General features: G+C 49.8%; 1 protein-coding gene across 2 annotated transcripts in view; it reads right to left on the reverse strand.

Moving 5' to 3' along the window:
- Positions 1-7513, reverse strand: part of CPNE6 (copine 6) — a 35275-nt gene extending 27762 nt beyond the window's left edge. The window contains exon 1 of one of the 2 annotated variants that reach the window (XM_060684781.2): positions 7275-7513. The gene's annotated coding sequence lies outside the window, so the exon portion shown is untranslated. The remainder of the gene's footprint in view (positions 1-7274) is intronic. The other variant, XM_087891680.1, reaches the window with a different exon arrangement.
- Positions 7514-7664: the final 151 nt, after the last annotated feature.

A 7664-nucleotide genomic window follows, 5' to 3' on the forward strand; every position in this document is an offset into this window, starting at 1 on the left:
AATCTGAATTATTATTATTATTATTATTATTATTATTATTATTATTATTATTATTATTATTATTATTATTTTAACCATATTCGGAAGACACCCCGAGATATCCACCCGAATGAAACGATGGTGGTTTGTGGCCATCAGCGAATTGCAAAATAAAATAAAATAAAATAAATGGACTTATTTTGAAAAAACCGAAAACCTAAGCAAGGGCTGGAACAAACTGTATTTTTTGCCTCTCGCGTGTGCAAAAAAAGAAAAGGCTCTGAATTTCACCAACCTGAATGCCAGAAATGTTCTTGGACGTCGGGGAAACTGGAGGGCAAAAAATGCAATTTAATTTGAGGAAAGGGATTTATTTTTTTTTTCCAAGTTAAGAATTGCACCTAACCGCACCGCCTTTAAAAAGCATGATTAAAATAAAAAATAAAATGAAATAAAAACAGCCAGAAGGAGCAGATTAAGTGGTAGTTTTCCAATCTGGTACGCAATCAAGTTAAAAAGGTCCGCTGTGCAATCTTTGCAGAATTACAAAACCCATCAGGCTGCAGGGAGGGAAGTGGCTCATTGAAACGCTTCGGCCGACCATCAATTCAGATGCTGCTAAGAAGCCCCACGGATCGGGGGATGGGGGGAAAACGAACCCCTGGATTCTCAACGGGAATAATATTATTAATAAAATCAAATTGATACAACGGACGGGACCCACGGTCTTTAAAAGAAATTTCCCAATGGAAACTAGCCCAATTTAAAAACAAAACGATAATTAAAAAAATTACCAATGCGTAGGGAAAAAAACACAGATTGAAAGGTTCCTTAGAGACCATCAAGACTGACCCCGCTGCCTAGTGCAAAAATATCATCTAGATTCACTCCCTTTGTGGTGCAAATGATCATCTAGACTCACCCCTTATTTTATGCAAAAGATCATCTAGACTAACCCCTTATCTTATGCAAAAGACCTGTGATGGCGCACAGAGCCATATCTGTGGGCATGTGAGCGTTACCCTAGCTCAGCTCCAGAACATATGCGCCTGCCGGCCAGTTGATTTTTGGGCCTTCCAGGCACACCAGAAGTCGGGGAATGGGCTGTTTCCGGCCTCCGGGGTGGTGGGGAAGGCCATTTTTTCCCTCCCCAGGCTCCAAGAAAGCATCTGGTGCCTGGGGAGGGTGAAAAATGGGCCTTCCGGGCCCATCAGAAGTCGGGAAATGGACTGTTTCCGGCCTCCGGGGTGGTGGGGAGGCCATTTTCACCCACCCCAGGCTCCAAGAAAGCCTCTGGAGTCTGGGGAGGGTGAAAAACCGGTCTTCCGGTCCCACTGGAAGTTGGGAAATGGGCCATTTCTGGTCTCAGAGGGTCTCCGGGGGGCGCTGGGGAAGGCCGTTTTCGCCCTCCCCAGGCTCCAAGAAAGCCTCTGGAGCCTGGGGAGGGTGAAAAACTGGCCTTCCGGGCCCACTGGAAGTCAGGAAATGGGCTGTTTCCGTCCTCTGGAGGGCTTCTGAGGGGGTAGGGGAGGCTGTTTTCACCCTCCCCAGGCTCCAAAAAAGCCTCTGGAGCCTGGGGAGGGCAAAAAACCCCGGACACACCGGTAACCTTTTTGCTGTCGCGTGCCAAAAGCGAGGGAAGTTTGGGGGGGTCACGTGTGCGGGAGACGTTGAATTATGGTGTGGGCACGTGCGCGCACGACCCCACTGTGCTCCCTCCACTTTTGGCACATGGCGGCAAAAAGATTAGCCATCACTGATCTAGACTAACCCCTTATCTAGTGCAAAAGATCATTCTAGACTACCCCTTGCCTAGTGCAAAAAATCCAGAGAAGAAAAGCAACCGAAAAAAAACCTGGAAGCCTGATTAATTAATGTTTGGTGCGGGAAAAACCATTGCTGTCCGGCTGAAGCCTGGCCAAATGTCCCCGTTTTTGTTTAATTAATTTATTGAAAAAAAAATCTAAGCGTTTTCCAAAAGAAGAAATAAGCCGCCAGCTGAACAGCTCTCGAAAAGTGGAAAAATTATTTCTTAGGTTTGTGAATTATCCTAGTTAAAGTCTTTTATTCCCGCTCGGTAACTCAATCGCAAATTCTGCGGAGGTGTGGGAGCTTGTAGTAAAATTATAGTAATTGTTGAAATTGGTGGCTTTTTCACCAGCTGCTATAAATATATATATATTTGTTTTCTTTTCTTTTCGTAGGCCTTTATGTGTATTTCTCTTTAGCCAGGTTCTTCCTACATAAACCAAGATTTTTATGCAGCAGGATTTCAGTGAACTAGGGCTGCATAAAAATCTTGGTTTACGTAGGAAGAATCTGGCTAAAGAGAAATACATACATATATGTGTGTGTATGTATATATATATATATATATATATAAATATATAAATATAAAGCCGAGAACACCAGCCTGAAGATGACGAATGAGACTTCGTCGAAACGTCGCCAAGACACTTCCAATTTTACGTGGGAGAAGACCCGAATAACCAAAGACATAAATATATAAATATATAAATATAAATATAAATATATATACATATATACATAGGTTATGTATGGTTTTGTTATCATGTTTTGCTCCTGTTTTAAAGTCCAGACGGTCCTCGACTTACGACTGCAATCGAGCCCCAAATTTCAGTTGTTCAGCGAGACAGCTGTGAGGCGAGTTTCGCCCTATTTTACCACTTGCCGTAGTCGTTAAATGAACCACTCCAGTTGTTAAGTTAGGAACGCGGTGGTTAAGCGAATCCGTCCTCCCTATTGACTTTGCTCGTCAGAAGGTCGCAAAAAGTGACCCCGTGACCCGGAGGGGGACAATGCAACTGTCATAAATACGAGTCAGTTGCCGAGCGTCCGAATTTTGATGCCGCAACGGTCGTTAAGTGTGAAAAACGGGCATGAGTTGCGTATTTCGGTGCCGTCGTAACTTTGAATGGTCACTAAACGAATTAGAGAGGGGGGTCCTCTCCAGCGTCGGGCATTTTGAGAAGGGTGTCCCTAGATAATTAACACCTAAATAAAAATAATCGTCAGTATCTGGGAGCCATTAAATACCTACTTTTCTCTGTTGTGTGAGGAAAAAAAAACAAACCCACAACTTTCTTCCATAAATTCACCACAACAAAGAGTTCTACGGAGCCGCAAGCGTGCGCCCCCACAAACCGCACAAATATTATTTTAACCAAGTCTCTCTCTCTCTTTTTTTTCCCCCTCCTTTCCTTGCAAATCTTTAATTGCTGTAACTGTATATTAAATGAAGGTAGCGGAGGACAAATCTGGAACATTTGCAGGCGTGTCATGAATCAACAATCGGGCCTCTCAAGATCACACCACACACAACGTGTCAGTCACAAGCCACGAGAGAGAGAGAGAGGTTAGCGAAATCGGTTGTGCGTTGCCACTAAACCGCCCCCCCTCACGCACGCAGCGGGACCTCCCAAAATAAGCCCAAAATAAGCAAGATTTTGCGGCCCTCCCCGCTGAAAAATGTGCGTGTAACACAACAGCGCAAATTGTGGAAGGGGTTGTCACACAGCACAACGAGTCCAACTTCGACTCTTTTAAAGCCACGAAGCTGTGACGGGTTTGCATCGGAAAACGTGGCCCTCAAGAGGAAGCCTCCGTTCGAACGGTCCAAAAAAACAACAACCCTCCTCCTCCAAACCCCAGCAACTCCCAAGCATGTGCAGAGCGCAATCTGCCATTGGGCACTTCGTTGTAATAAAATCAGGCTGTTTTTCCCCCAGGGAACCAGCGACACCCCATTTTATCACCCCCCCCGCAAACATCAAATGCATCCAATCAAGCAGGAGAGAAGAATGGAACTTCCATGGGCCAAGGCAATCTATCTGATAACCAGAGCAAGCCAAAAGGAAAGATGGGTGGGGGTTATTTCTTTCTTTTTCTTTTTTTTAAATTTATAAACTTTATCAAAACAGATAAAGAAAAAACACATTAAACACAAATGACAAAAACAAAAATATACGTTATACAATAAACAGTCGTAAATAGTCAATCATTTGAAGCGTCTGATTCGTGATTGTCTTTCCAGTAATAGTTTTCTTATTCCCTTAAATCCGAACATAATATTTTCTTATTACTTCTTTATCCTCTCCTCTCTGAGACTTCTGGTTTAGTGATCTATATATTATATATTTCGATTGTACCTTCGCTTTCTGAGTTTCTTTCTGAAGGGCTTATTCGCCCATAAGGCAGTAATTATATGCACATTTGTACTTCTGTTTTATCTAATTTCTAGTTATATTTCATTCGCAATGGCCCAATGCCATTGAGACCATTTATTTCAGAACTTTTATAAAATTCGGCGTCTTCTTTTTCTTTTAACTCTTTTGTCAGTCTGTCCATTTCTGCACGTTGTGTAATTTTATCTATTATTTCTCCTTCCGTTGGGATTTTTTTCCAACTTCCAATTTTTAGCATATATTATCCTTGCTGCCGTTAAAATATGTATTAGCAAGTATTTTATTTCTTTGGGGTAATTTTTTGGGAAGATTCCTAACAGAATCTTGGGGTGGGGTGGGGTATTTCTTTATTCCTAGAAGGAAAAAAAAAATGAAGGGTCAATGAAGGAACCCCCCCCAAAAAAATAACCCCAAAGAAAAATGGCAAGAAGTTCCCGTCGAAAGGATGCCTCAGCACCCCTGGAAATGGGAAAACGGGAATTTCGAGTAACGCAAAAGTTATGTCGCCCCTTAAAAAAAAACAAAAATCGCACAAGGTTCACTCATTGCATAACACAAGTTATGCAACATCCTTCCATGTAACCAAAGGGGCGAAACACAGCTTTGCCCTTAGCCTCCGATTCCCCTTCTCAGATACACTGCTCCTGAATCGGGAGGCTCTATTTTGCTGGGTCCAATTAACCAGGTTGGGTGGGGGCAAAGGATATTTTCCGCCCACCCCCCACCCCCAAAAGGATGGCTTGCTAGAGGCTTCCCTCCCACGATCCCCCAAGACTGCGAAACCCCAGGGAGAGAAGGCAGTGGCACATGGGTAAGGGAGTCATCCCGCTCGGAGCAAGGATGATGGGACTAAATCGGGGGTTGCAAAGCTTCCAACCAGCTTCCAAAAGTCCTGAAAAAGATGCCTGAAAAAGGACATGCCCGGGGGGGGGGTAAGGAAAGGCAGGAATTCCACACAGTGCCTACTTCGGCTGGGAAGCATGGGGCTTGTGATTCATCCACAATAGCTGGGAACCTGGTGTGGAAAGGAGGTTAGGACGAGGTGCGGGACCGGTCCGGTTCGGGGAGGAAGGAGCCGCGGGCAAAGCTCCGCGCACTGGACCCCGAAGTGCGCACCGGAGGTCGTGGGAAAGTGGCCGAACTCTGAAAAGTGGGGACCCTCCCAAGAAGCGGGCTGGGGTCTTTGTGGGGGGGGGGTGTTGAGCACCCTAAAATTGCCCATCGGACCCTCCCTGGCCATCCCAGGGTGACCCCCCTCCCTGCGAGGAGGAGGAGGGAGGGAGGGAACCCCACTCAACTTGGGGACCACAAAGCCCATCTTCCGTGCAACGGCGGTCGTGGGGAAGCGGACAAACTCGGAAAAGCAGGGACCCACCCCCAAGCCAGGGTGGGGTCTTCGGGGGTGGGGTGGGGTGGGGGTTTGAGCGCCCTAAAATTGCCCATCCCAGGCTGACACCCCCTCCATGCGAGGAGGAAGAGGAGGAGGGAGGGAACCCCATCAGATAAATCCCCCCAACTTGGGAACCACAAAGCCCATCTTCCGCACCCTACAATTGCCCATCCCGGGATGAATGCCCCCTCCCCGCGAGGAAGAGGAGGAGGAGGAAGAGGAGAAAGGAGGGAGCCCCATCAGAGAAATCTCCCCAACTCAGGGACCACAAAGCCCATCTTCCGCGCCCTACAATTGCCCATCCCAGGACGAACCCCCCCTTCCCGCGAGGAAGAGGAGGAGGAGGAAGAGGAGAAAGGAGGGAGCCACATCAGAAAAAAAACCTCCCCAACTCGGGGATTACAAAGCCCATCTTCCACACCCTACAATTGCCCATCCCAGGATGACCCCCCCTCGTCCCCGCGAGGAAGAGGAGGAGGAGGAAGAGGAGAAAGGAGGGAGCCCCATCAGAAAAAAACCCTCCCCAACTCGGGGACCACAAAGCCCATCTTGCACGCAACGCCGAGCGTGGGAAAGCGGAGAAACTCGGAAAAGTGGGGGGAACCCCCCAAGCCGGGCTGGGGGGGGTCTTCATGGGTGGGGGGGGATTGAGAGCCCTAAACCCCCCCTCCCCGTGAGGAGGAAGAGAAGGGAGGGAGCCCCATCAGAGAAATCTCCCCAACTCGGGGACCACAAAGCCCATCTTCCGCGCCCTACAATTGCCCATCCCAGGACGACCCCCCTACTCCCCACGAGGAAGAGGAAGAGGAGGAAGAGGACAAAGGAGGGAGCCCCATCAGAAAAAAACCCTCCCCAACTCGGGGACCACAAAGCCCATCTTGCACGCAATGCCGAGCGTGGGAAAGCGGAGAAACTCGGAAAAGCGGGGGGACACCACCCCCAAGCCGGGCTGGGGGGGGGTCTTCATGGATGGGGTTGAGGGATTGAGCGCCCTAAAATTGCCCCCCTCTCCCTGCGAGGAGGAAGAGAAGGGAGGGAGCAGCCCCATCAGAAAAAAAAGCTCCGCAACTCAGGGACCACAAAGCCCATCTTCCACGCCCTCCAATTGCCCATCCCAGGATGACCCCCCCTCCTCCCCATGAGGAAGAAGAAGAGGAGGAAGAGGAGAAAGGAGGGAGCCCCATCAGAAAAAAAACCTCCCCAACTCGGGGACCACAAAGCCCATCTTGCACGCAACGCCGAGCGTGGGAAAGCGGAGAAACTCGGAAAAGCGGGGGGACACCCCCCCCAAGCCGGGCTGGGGGGAGGGTCTTCATGGGTGGGGTTGAGGGATTGAGCGCCCTAAAATTGCCCCCCTCTCCCTGCGAGGAGGAAGAGAAGGGAGGGAGCAGCCCCATCAGAAAAAAAGCCTCCCCAACTCGGGGACCACAAAGCCCATCTTCCACGCCCTCCAATTGCCCATCCCAGGGCGAACCCCCCCCCCTCTCCCTGCGAGGAACAGGAGGAGGAAGAGGAGAAAGGAGGGAGCCCCATCAGAGGGGAAAAAAAAAACTCCCCAACTCGGGGACCACAAAGCCCATCTGCCACGGCCCTGCCCCCCCCTCAAAAGGATGCAGCGGGTGGTTCGGGGACACACCCCAGCCAGGATGCCGCGGCCCGCAAGGTGCGGTCCCGCATCAGGACCAGGAGGGGGAACTCACCTGGGTTGGAGTGGCAGGCGGAGGGGTCGGGGATGATGGGCTCTTGGGAGACCCTCCTGGGCTCGGCTTGGTCCTCCTCTAGGTCCGCTTGGTCCTCTGGAGACACCCCCCTCCCCAAAATATAAAAGCCCAGCCCAGCAACCGCTCGGCCCGCAACCCCGCTAAGCTGTCCCGCGCGTCTCTCCTCCTGCTGGACCAAAGGATGCTCTGAGCCTCGGTTGGGTCTTCTCTCCCCCACCCCCTCCCCATTATTCCCCCTCCAGGCCCCGCCCCCAACCTGAGGCTCCTCCCCCTCGCCAGACTCCGCAGTGCACTGGGCGGGAGGGAGGAGGGGGGGAGGAGGAGAGAGGGAGGGGGAAAGAGGAGGGAGGGAGGGAGGGGAGAGTCTCC

The sequence above is a fragment of the Pantherophis guttatus genome, chromosome 4 (assembly GCF_059756535.1).
Source record: "Pantherophis guttatus breed Tessera chromosome 4, ASM5975653v1, whole genome shotgun sequence".
NCBI classification, from domain to species: Eukaryota; Metazoa; Chordata; class Lepidosauria; order Squamata; family Colubridae; genus Pantherophis; species Pantherophis guttatus.